We start from the raw sequence: 12,860 nt of genomic DNA, 5'->3' as shown, positions 1-12,860 counted from the left end.
GTCCTCTGTGCTTTGTGGTCTCTTGGAAGAATGGAGTCATGTTCGACTGGCAGTAGGGGAAGTTGGTTTCCAAGATCAAAGATCTGGAGCCTAGCTGAGAACTATTCCCTAGGTGAAGCCATGGATGCTGAAACAACCCCACTGCCCCCTTCCTCACTAAGGACTCAGAGATTGTGATATCACAGTTGGTTCCCCACGAAAGTTGGGAATTATCTGACTTTGGGCATTTTATGGGCCTGTGCCCCTCAGTCCCAAGTGCAGAGTAGAGTGACCTGGTAGGTCTCTGATAAAGACTGATGGTTGAGTCCTGCTCTGGACACAAGTGAGCCACCCGACAGAGTCCATCATCAGGACACCTCGGTTTCTTGTGAGACATCTATTCTTTGGAGGAGCGATCGCCTCATACGCTCTTCCTTTCCCGTTGCTTCCCCACCTCCTTTGGGCTCTTGATTGGTGCCCTTGTGGGAGGTCTCCCTGCCATGCCAAACCTCAGGTGGAATCTATTCCCTATGGAAAGCACCTGCCTCGTCTCTTGATTTCCCTCGCAAGACGTGTAGCACAGTCTCGTCCTTTTTCTTGGCTTTGTGGGGGAAAAATGATACTACTAATGTGTGTCTTAACCTTTTGATATGGAAAAGGATTTGGCTACCTCAGAGTGCAAAAAAAAGCAAAGGCTTCAAAATCATACTGCCCCCTATGTCTGGTCTTGCTTATTTCCCTCCTTACAACATTTTTACTGATTCACTGCTTAATGATCATGACACAAGGTCTCTCTTATAGGCATCATTAATTGAGTCCTGAGTTTGATGTTCAGGACAGATTTCTGTGGGAAGGTTTATTGACTGTGGAAAGAGCAGAGAGAAGCCACTGAAATGCAAAAGGAATATGTGGGCCTCTTCTATGTCCAGGCTCTGCATTCTGACCAGTGGCTGAATTTGTTTTTTCTCTCCAATGGGTATGACCTCAGATGTAGATACACCCAATGACAACCTCATGATTTCTGCTACACTGAAGAGTGTCCAAAGTGGGCATTCGGTTCAGATAGAATCCGAAAGAGGTGCTGAGAGGTTCAGCTACACAATTGGCATCATGGACTCCCCTTGGTTGCCCTCTGGCCACCCTACTGGGAAGTAGATCTGGGGAACATGCAAAGAATAGATGTGGGCATTTGCAAAGAATCTGTTCACTAACACAGGAAGTTCCAACTGCCTGCAAAACTTGGATTCTGGATTGTGGATTTGAGAAATAGAAAGCCCTCATTTATTTATTGGCACTGGGCCTAGGGCTGCTCTTTTCATGGACCCCAAGTTCTACCTAGTGGGGATCATCCTGGGTGTGGATATTTGAAACCTTTCATTTTCTCGGGGTGCCTGGGTAGCGCAGTCGTTAGGCGGCTGCCTTTGGCTCAGGACGTGATCCTGGCATTCCGGGATCGAGCCCCACATCAGGCTCCTCCACTATGAGCCTGCTTCTTCCTCTCCCACCCCTCTCCCCTGCTGTGTTCCCTCTCTCGCTGGCTATCTCTCTGTCACATAAATAAATAAAATCTTTTTTAAAAAAATGAAACCTTTCATTTTCTAACGTCAGCATTGTGTCCTGGATGAATTCCTAACCTCTTGACCAGGTTTACCAAAGTAGTACTTTACCAAAGTAAAGGGGTTGTTTTATGCCATTATTTTCTGGGGCTTGATCTCACGAATCTGAGATCATGACCTGAGCCAAAATTCAGAGTCCAAGGATTCACCAGGTTCCCCAACTACATACACTTTTTTTTACCATGTATTGTAGTTGCTTGGTTAAGTCCATGGTACTTGGTTTTGTTCTAAAAGGTTTCCTTCTTTATGTATATTTGGAGCTGGTTCCTTCCGTTTCCATTGCTACTTTTCATGAACAGATCAAAATCCTGTGTCTATTGAGTGCCCATCCATGAGCCAGAACACACACCGAACCCTGCATTTTGGGGAGTATTTAAAGTACTTCATTTAGAAAAGTACTAGTTGTATGTATTGCCCTCAACCCGTTCGCTATTACAGAAATGCAGTGGTGAAAATACAGTGATATTTCCCCCTCATTATTCAGGGAAGAGTCTGCTTTATATACACGTACTGACCAAGAAATTCACAAAGATTGAGAGGTAACTAAGTACGTCCTCTCAGCTATACACAGAGAAAAATCAGGTAGTATGCATAGACGGTGAGAGAATGACATAATTTCATTAGTATATGCTTAGAGAAATATGATTTGAAGAATGGAATTTCTGTGAACACTGCTCTTCATTTCACCTGGGACCCATTTTAAACTTTGTTCTAGAAATGTCTGGTGACTCCGGAGGATAGAATGGGTGGGGATGGTGTTTTAAATCAAGAGTGGGACCTCTATTTATTCTCAATCTGTTTTTCTTTTCCTTCTTCACCCTGAAGTTTGGCTAGTGACTCTGTTTGGGGGGGGGGGGTGGCAGGTCATCCCCCATCATGTCTTTTATTTTCAAAAAAAAAAAAAAAAGAGTGAGAATGTGTGAGACTGGGGTTCAACTTTCGAAACAAAGCGTTTACTCTCCCATGCCCCCCTTGTCTGTGAAGACAGGCCCCTGTCGACACCAGAAGTTGGCCGCTGTGCAGCTGCATTGACTCTGAAAGGTCTATGATGACACCGTCGCCATGGTGACTTGAGCCACACCTTTGCTGTCCTTTCCAGCTGGGACTCTTTGAGCTGACCCATTCCTAGGGATTGGTGTTTGCTCTGCTGCTCCAACTCAGAATGGGAAATTGCTGTGGTTCCTGCTGTGGTTCCTGCTGTGGTTCCTGCTGTAATGGTATGTTCCTAATGATCTTCTGAATGCTGTTTGCTATGGCTCAGTTCACTCTTTCTCAAACTATTTTTCTCATCGTTGAAAATTTCCTCTCTCCGAATTTCATCTACATATGTTTTATGGTTTTGTTTTATCCCTTGATTTCTACTGTTGGTGGTTCTACTGAGCTAGCAGCCTTGGTTTTTGTCCTCCATGGAGAACAATGGACTGCTTCCTATGATATCCTGCACCCCTCACTTGTCACCCCTAGCTTCTCAAGGGGGGAAAATACGGCAGTGTCTATGTTTGTTTAAGTTTTTTTAAGCATCCTAAATTCTATATTCACATTATGCATTTCTGAAATTTAGAGTGAACCCAGATAGGTTGATATGGAGGACATTTATCATTGTTTTCTCAGTGTCTTACAATGTCTGCCCTGTACCATTCATCCCCAAAGGGGTATGGATTTCAGGATTTTGGGGACATGTGGGTTCGTTCCTATCAATAGTTGCCCCAAAGATATCCTCAGAATATGAGAGTCTACGTTTCAATTTATGACCCCCAAACACACATTTCCATTTCTAAGAACTTTGGGTGTTATCCAAAATGACATTTTCTAGAGATTTCAATGGTATGCTACCACCCGTCCCATTCAGCGCCCCAGACGTAAGTATGGTGACAATAGCATGACCTTTTTTTCTCGGTGACGCAATGAATAGCCAGCCTTTAATGTATGGTGAAAGACGGGTAACTGGTTAATTGATCGAGTTAATGAGTGATCGATAAACAAGTACACAGATTATTAGTGATGCACAAAGAAAAATAGGTGATGTAGACACAAGAGCAGAGATACACACATTATATATATAAGTATATATGTATATAGAGATGATTGCATACATTTGCACAGAGGATTGTAGCTTGAAAACAGAATGTGTCTACATTAAAGTGGTTTTGATGTAATGTGTTTCTTAGTTCTCCTGAACTTTCATCCAGATCTCTTCCCAAAAGCTAAGCTATGGTTTTTTTTTTTCTATGAGTTGACAAGGGTCTCAGGAACTCCTAGTTTGTTTGGAGGCACTTCTATTTGTGTGAGGAATAAATAATGCAAGATGGCATTGTTTCACATGTTTGAAAACACAAGACTTTGTATCAGTGACCCTCCCTTCCTTTACACTGGGATTCATCTCATTTGATCTGCTGACCTTAAGACAGGCAACTGGAACATTCTAGAGAACAGTCATGGATATTTGTGGACAAGGGCCCCAGAGAGTGGATTCAGGGAGACAGCAATAGGTTTGCTCGTTAGCTTTTTGTTGTTGTTGTTGTTGTTTGCCTCTGATTCTGTCCAAAGGAAATCGTGTTGGGGTAAAATGCTTGTATTTAGGCAAAGCAGCTGTGTGTCACAGAGCAATGGTCTGGAAACTCAGACTCCCAGATTTGAATCCAGCTCTGGAACTTGTGAAATTGTGAGATCTCAGACAAGATCTAGACCCTCTAATTCACCTTTCTGACCACGTGACAGGTATTCATTCATTCAATACTCATCACACACTTATGCAATGATTTGTTTCCTCTCCCTGTTCCTCAGGCACAGAGATGAATGTGACCAGGTTCATGAATTCCTCTAAGTAAAGCAGCCAGGAGGTGAACACAGGCCTGCAGTCCAGTGCTCGTGCTCTAACTACTGAACCAAACTGCACTTATGACTCAGCCATGGGATTAGTAGTTACTGTGCAAAGAAGCTTTAGCATCTGCGTGGATGTCAGGAATTCCCTGAGCCAATGGGAATCCCAAACACTGTTTGTCATTATGAGGTCAGCTCGGTGGTCACATAGCCCAGGGAAGCTCTTGAGCCATAGAAGTCCAGATCTTGCCATAGTCATTCATCTGAAAAGGACATAGAAAGGCTGGTCCGTTTGAAGCCATGATTGTGTTCAGTTCAAAGATTCTGAGGGTTTGGAGGCACCATTTAGGACAAGCCAGTCAAACTCTGTTTGAACACTGGGCTACTCCTCAGCACCTGATCTCAATCTGGTCAGGATGGAGGAGACCCTTTCATGGTATTTGATGGCATTGTCAGTATGAGTAAGCCCTAGTCATGCCGACATCCTGTGAGCTTAGGGACACTCCTGGGACAAGGAAAAATAAGACTCAAAGAACCAGTTCATGATTAACCTTCTGTCCAGAGCTGGTCAGTGCCTGGCCAATCAGTGTCATGGCATGGTCACTCTTCAGGGCATGACACAAATAGAATAAGAATAGGGAGCATGCTGGGTGGTGCCTGGCTGGCTCCGCCAGTGGAGCATTTGACTCTTGATCTCAGGGTCGTGAGTTCAGTCCCCATGTTGGGCATGGAGCCTATTTTAAAAACAGAGAGAAAAGAATCGGGGACATAGTGTTGTAGATTTGATAACATTCTCCCCATGAGCCCTAAAAAAATGCTTGAATGCCATGAACTACACACTTTAGGGACAGTGACCAACAAGAACTCAAACACTTGTAACAGCCTGCTGTCCATCATCCTTGTTTGGACGTGCTTGTCCAGCTGGACCAGGGAGTGTCCATGCTCCAGTGGGGGCCTTTGCTCCTTCCGGAGCTCTCCCATTGTTGGCTAGTAAGTGCAAGCATGGAGAGAGGCCATGCTTCATGACTATATACACATAGCCTTGCAAAGCAAGACTAGAAGTCAAACAGCATCAAATGAATAATGGTGTTTGGTTTTCAATGATAGAACTTCATTATTGACAAATTGTCAACAATTGATGAGCTTCCTCACAAAGGATGTGAGATGAAATGCAACAGAAAGTCGAGCTTAGATCTGAATCTAAGTCTCTCAGTAAAAGGTTGCTTATTATCACGTGCAAAATAGTATACAGCAGATGATAGATTTAAATGCAAAAGCAGGTCTGGGTGATCCTTACGGAGAGTCGTGATGGGGGAGCTTCTCCAGGGTGTGGGTATGGAAGGGTCCCTCTCTATGTGCCCTTTCTATATTCCCTGATTTTTTTTAAAAAGATTTTATTTGAGAGAGAATGAGAGAGCAGAAGTGGTGAGTAAGGGGGATGTGTGGGGGGGGGGGAGAAGAGGGACAAGCAGGTACCAAGCTGAGTGCAGAAACAGAGGCCTGGCTCGATCCCAGGACCCTGAGATCATGACCTGAGCCAGGTCAGACACGTGACCCACTGAGCCACACAGGCGCCCCTGAGGGGTCCCTCTCAAAGGAGGTGGGGCTTGGCCCCCTGCCACTGCAGGGTTTAGAGAAGGATGAGGAGTCTATAAAGACTGGATCTGGGGGAGGAAGGAAGGAACAGGGAAGGTGCCCATTCAGAGCCAGTGCAGTCCCTGTTCACTCTTAGCCAGGCCTTAGCCCAGGCAGTTTGGAGACTTACTTAGATCAATACCAGTGAGATACTAGAGGTCATAGGCTTAATTTATTAAACCAGCAAAGCACTAGCCCAGGTGGCCATTTTTCCAGTTAATTCACAGGAACTGCTCAGCCAGGGTTGGTCAGTTGAAGGGAAGCTAATTCTTGGTAGAGCTGTCATGTGACAATTAGTTTGGAAAGTCCTGGGTTCTGAATCAGCTTGGGAGCCCCGCAGACCACTGGTCCCTGGGGAAGGACGTGGAGGGGAAGGATCCATGTCAGACAGCTAGTAGGGTGAATGCTGTGGGAGGATGGCCACAGTTGGGCTTCCCCTGGCCCTTCAGAGGGGCTTGTCAAGGGGCATCTGTACTGTGTTCTGGGTCAGGGGTTGAAACCTAGATGTGCAAAGGTGAGCTAGGATTTGGACTTTGCTGTTGGCTCAGGACTTCCCCCAGGGCATCCACTGTCTCCCACAGACAACTCAGGGCTGGAGTATATGAGAAAGAGATGAGGGAGCCCTGGTTCAGGGCTGCAGGGCTTGATCTCAGGTGTCTGGGCAGGTGTCAGGTGTTCTGGGACCTCTCTCCCTAGGAACCAACTCCATTCCTGTCCCGGCTCCCCCACTCAACATTAAGTTGTCTCTATAGCTTGGCTTTGGTAAATAGTGCTGCCGAACATGGGCAGATATTTCTCTGAAATCTAGACTTGAATTCAAATGGATTTCTTATCCAAGAGTGGGATTGCTGGGTGTAATGGTAGTTCTTTTGTGAATTTTTTGATGAAGTCCCATATTGTGTTTTCATAGTGACTGCATCAGTTTACATTCTCTGTGGGGTATTTGAAGGCTATATGAACCCTAAGACCTTCCTAAAGCCCTCTCTGACTCAGGTGGTTTTGCTAGGCAAATGATGAACCATGGGATCAAAAGTTTGAACTCTGATGAACTTATCACTCCTTTTCCTATGGTCTTCTGATAGCAAGATGTCAACAGCTCTTTCTGTTGTCATGCATTTCCCACGGTCTCTGAGAAAACAAAAAACAAAAGTGAAGAAAACATCCATATTTTCTCTAGGTCTCCAGAAGCTGGCCAGGAGAATAAAGCCGAAGGTTCACCCCACTTCTGACCCTGTCGAAGGTACCGTGGAAATTCATTCATTAAGTTGATTCAAGAATAATTATTCTAGGGGCACCTGGGTGGTGTCCAACTCTTGATTTTGGCCCAGGTCATGATGTCAGGGTCATGAGATTGAGCCTCGTGTTGGGCTCCATGCTGGGTATGGAGCCTGCTTCAGATTCTCTCTCCCTTTCCCTATGCCCCTGCTCTGCTCACACTCTCTCTTTGTCTCTAAAAGAAAAAAGAAGAAGAAGAATCATTACACTAGTTTTCAGTGTCCCATACTTAAGACAAAAATGCCAAGCCATATTATTTTTGTTTCACGTGTGAAAATTTTAATTTAGCTGGTCACTCATCAGTTTATAACCACAGTAGTCAAATGGCATTTGCAACTCAAGTCTGTTCACATTTCACGGTAGGTATAGTGGAACTAACGAATGGACATTAGTATGTTATTAAATATTAGGAAAAATAGATCTTTTATTATTTTTAATGAATAGACGTTATTACTTCGAATAGGTTTAGATTAAGATAATAATTGAGCAGATAATATAAAAAGTTTCCCTATCACCCTTATCCCTTGGCGCACAATTTCCACAATCCTTAAAATCTTCATCAGTGTGGAACACATGTCATGAATCACAAACCAGTGTAGCGATATTAATACTCATTGAAGGCCAGCATCGCTAGGAAGGTCTGCTCTGTGTTGTGCAGGAGTATGGGTTTTGACAAATGCGTAAAGTCGTGTATCCACCATGTACAGAGTAACTTCACTGCCTTGAAAATCCTGTGTTTAACCTATTCATGCCTTTGTCCTTTCTCTAGAAATCTTAACAACCATTGACCTTTTGTCATCTCTATAGCTTTCCTTTCTCCAGAATGTCATCTAGTTGGAACCGTAAAGCATGTTGCTTTTCCAGACTGACTTCTTTCACTTTTATCTATACAGTTCACATTCGTCGATGTCTTTTTGTGACTTGATAGCTCAATTATTTTTTTTTAATCTCCTTTTTATTATTGTTTGAGAGAGAGAGAGTGAAAGTGTGTGGGGAGGGGCGGAGGAAGAGGGAGAGAGAATCTTCAGCAGCCTCCACGCTCAGCAGGGAACCCGTCTGACGTGGGGCTGGATATCATGCCCCTGAGATCATGACCTGAGCCCAAATCAAGAGTTGGATGCTTAACTGAGGGAGCCAGCTATGTGCTCCGGTAGCTCAGCTCTGTTTATTACCGAATCGTATTGCATCGTAAGGGTGTATTGCCGGTTGTTTCTCCGTTCACCTAGTGTAGGACAGCTTAGTCGCCTCTGGACTTGGTGTTCATAAATCAAGCCGATAGAAGCACTCCTGGGCCAGTTTTCATGTGGACACATTTTTCAACTCAACTGGGTAAATACCTAGGAGTGAGATGGCTGGATGACACAGCAAGACTGTGTTTTGCTTTGTAAGATTTGATAGGATTCACCAGTCAAACCATCTGGGGCCAGCTCTTCCTTTCTGGGAAATGTATTAACTATCGGTTAAATGTCTTTGATACCTGCCTGTTCAGATCATCTATTTCCTTTCAGTGGGTTTTGGTAGTTTTGTGACTTTGAAGGAATTGGCCTCTTTCCTTTCAGGAATCCTAGAATTTTTCCATGTATTCCTTTAGAATCCTTTCAACGTGACGTCTCCTCTTTCATCTGATGTTAATGTGTGTCTTCCCTCTTTCTTCATGGTTAGTCAGGCTAGAACTTTATCCATTTTACTGATATTTACAAAGAACCAGCTTTTGTCTTGGTTTGGTTGATTTTGTCTGAGAGTTTTTTGTGTTCCATTTCATTGGTATCTGCAATTATATGATATTTTTTCTCTTACTTGTTTTATATGACATGACTCTTTTTTGCTTTGTTTTCTAAGGAGGAAGCCTATTCACTTTGAATCTTTCTTACTTTCCAACACGATGACATTCAGTAGTATAAATTCTCCCAAGCACTGCCTTTGCATACATTTTTGTCAACGTATATTTTCATTTCGTTTAGTTCAAAATCTTTTCAAGCTTCTTTTGAAACTTCCTCTTTGACCATTTTTTAAAAATTTCCAGCTATTTGGGGATTTCCCAAGATTTCTTGCTGTGGTTGAGCTCTAGTTTAATTTCATAGAGGTCTGAGAGCAGCTGTTGTATTGCTTCTACTCTTTGAGATGTGTTGGGGTGTGTTTTATGGCCCAGCATGGGGTCTCTTGCTGAATGTTCCAGGTGAGCTGGAGAAACAGTATATTCTGCTAGAGAATCTGTGCTCCAGGAAACCTGGATTCCCTGTGTTCCCTTTCCTGTCTCCTCAGGGCCATGGTTTGTCCTGTGTCCTCCCCTCTCCATGGATCCGAGAGTGGTTGATTTTTCAGTGTCTTCAGGCTTTTTCTTGTTCGTAGGGTGGACAATGATTGCCATGATCCTTGCATATGGAGCCCTCTACTTTTGTCTTCATGTGCCTTCAATCTCCCTTCTCCTGAAATGTGTCTTGACTTCAAGATATTTGGGCACACGCTGCTTCCATTCATATAACCAGGTCTCCAAAAACAGCTGAGAAGCCTGTGTCTAGATGTCAGCTTACATAGCAAAACACACGTTTTCTTTGACATTCCACCTTTTACATTGGCTGTTATCCTAAGTTAGAGGTTTACAGAAATATCAGCCATAAGCTTTCACTCAACGTGTTACCCTCCCAGAGGTATGGACTAGTGAAAATAGAGAATATATGTGTTTTTACATATATCCATTGAGTATCCAGCCTTTCACACACAATGACAGACCAAGAAACCCATTGACAGAGATGGATAGATACACATGTACATAGGGAGTTAGTAACATAGAAAAAAGAAAAGGTAACGTTTTGAGATGAAGAAACATATGAATTTCTGTATGTAGACAATTGCATCCTTGTGCACATAGAGCTCCAGCTTTAGAAAAGCATGAGCCTCTATTCATGTGGTTGTGAGGTAATGCACAGGTCAGGTCTCCTGAGTCTGCATCCAGCGCGCTGTGCAAAGGCGAAGCTCTGGTCTTTCGCATGACTGGGCAACAGGTCTTAGCTTGAGGTGCTCACATGTAGGAGGAGGAAATTTCACAAGATGATAGAGTTTCACACGTTGTAGAACGAGTATGTTAGGTACATAAGCTCTCTCTCCCACCAGTCAACTGGTGTTCGTTGTGTTGGACCAGATAGCTGTCAGGTCAGGCAACTAATTCATTCTGGAAGCATCATGCACATTATTTTGGGCCACTTAGTGTGTCCTCAGGCAGTCAGCAAAAGCATTTCTGAGACCTTTATGTGACTCCTTAAACACTGGGTCTGGCTTAACATAAAGGAGTCCTTTTTAGACAAAGCAGGTGTGTGTCGTGGGGAAAGCACTGGCCTGGGAGCTTGGACAGCAGAGTTTGACTGCAGCTCTGAGTTTTGTGGAGTTATGGCATCTCAGACGAGACATTTCACCTCCAAGGAACCTTCCTGAGCATTTCCACGGCATGCTTTACTTACACTCACCATTCAACCCTCACCACCAATGCAGTACTTTGCTTGCTAAGGGCACTCTTTAGATGGAGAAACTGAGGCACAGAGCTGAATGCGCCCAAGCACACAAGCTCTTAAGTGGAAATGCCAAAATGTGCACCCAGATGGCTGGGCCCATGCTGCTACTCTGAGATACTGAACTGCACTTACCACACTGACAAGCATAGCTCTGAGCCATGGGTTCAACAGAAACCATGCAGGATCTTTCCAAGGCCTGTGTATATATCTGAACTGCATGAGTCTACAGAGATCCCAAGTACCGTCTACCATTATGAGGTGGCCTCAGTGGTCACATGGAGGGCAGACTTGGGCATAGCCCTTAGTGTGAAAAGCACACAGAAGGTCCAAACTGTCTGTCCAGCTCACAGATTTTGAGACTGTGAGGCACAACATTGAAAAACCTGGTAAATCTCTCTCAGTGTTGGGTCACTTCTCAGCGGCTGCCCCCAAACGGGAATCAAGAGATAGTTTAGTGCTCTTTGATTGCATCATCCCCCTGAGCCCCAGAAAGCCTCCAGTGCTGGCAATGACACACCCAAGCAACAAGGACAAATAAGAACTCCAAGTAACATTTGGTTACTAACCCAGGGTCCGCTCTTTTTCCTGCACCTCTCTTACAGAGCTGGGTTAGAGGACGTCGGGAGGAACCCAGGCCTCCCACTGTAAAGGACCATCCCATTAGTGGATGACTACTGCTAGCACAGAGAGCCACCCGACTCAGTGAACACATACATGAGACACACACTGGACGGGGAAATACCATAAGATTAATGATGTTATTTTTATTTATTTCACATTTTTAAATTTTTGGACTACCTTCTGTCTTTAGGGTGTCTTTATTTTTCATCATTATTATTTTTTAATGGAAGTAGTTGAGTTGACACACCATATTCCGTTCGTTTCAGGTGTACCTTTGCCTTCAATGGCAAAGCCAGGACTCTGTTTCTCCCTTCTTTGCTGCTTCTCTTCTCTGCATCTCCTTCCATGAAGAAGGGGGCTCACCAATGGCCAACTTCCGGCCTTTCTTTTTTAATGTAAATTCAAATTAGGTAACATATACTGTATTAGTAGTTTCAGGGATAGAACTTAGTGGTTCATCTGTTGCGGTAACAGCCAGTTGTCATTCCATCAAGTGCCCTTCTTAAGGCCCATCACCCAATTACCCCATCCCCCCATTTCAGCAGCCTCAGTGTGTTCTCTAGATATATGGGAATATTACTCAACTGTTGAAGGACTCAAATCTTGTGATTGGCAAGTGCATGCTGTTAAACCAACCACATACCTCACCAACCCCCCCTTCAGCAGCCCTCAGTTTGTAATATAGATACACTGTAAATTACTCAACCACCAGAAGGAATCAAATCTTGCCATTGGCAACTGCATGCTGTTTAACCAACCACATCCATCTCCACTGTTCTGTCGTTCAAGTCAAGCAGAGCTCTCTGAGTCATTCATGAGATAGAGCACCGTGGCGGAAAGGTACTCTGTGTCTTCTAGTCTGTCTCCCATTCGGATGGCCAGTTGGAGGAGCTTCGTCCTGGCAGAACAAATAGAGAGACTTCGCTACGGGCAGAGGGAGGGGTGGGGCTCCCTCATGACACCACAGTGTGCAACCAGGCGACCTCTTTGTAGACTAACTGACTCACATCGACCAGGTTGCCTTAAGCTAGAAAGTCAAAGGTCTGTTTCTCCTTCATTTTCTCATCCTCTTGTTTGCTTTTCCTCACCCACCAAGGAGAATGGCCCAGCAGCAGCTCAGCCCATGCTTCTTAACCAGTCACTCCCATACAGTCTTGTCCCATGTCCATATCAACAGTGATCACAGAGTAATTCCTGAGTAGGACTAACAATGGACTGACACTTACTCTGTGTCCTTTCAGAGTCTACCAAGGAGGACCTTGGCAAGAAAGCACCGTGGCCCAACACATCGAGGGTAAGCTTGGCTGTCTTTGCCTGAGAAAGAAATGTTCCTTACTTGAGTTTCGTCTTTTTGAAGTGAGTTCAGCTATGACAACATGACAGTGTAGTTTTTAGACATGAGGTACCA

This window comes from Ursus arctos, unplaced genomic scaffold (genome assembly GCF_023065955.2).
Source record: "Ursus arctos isolate Adak ecotype North America unplaced genomic scaffold, UrsArc2.0 scaffold_25, whole genome shotgun sequence".
Lineage (NCBI taxonomy): Eukaryota > Metazoa > Chordata > Mammalia > Carnivora > Ursidae > Ursus > Ursus arctos.
The sequence above is the reverse complement of the archived record's forward strand: the minus strand, read 5'-3'. Positions refer to the sequence as shown.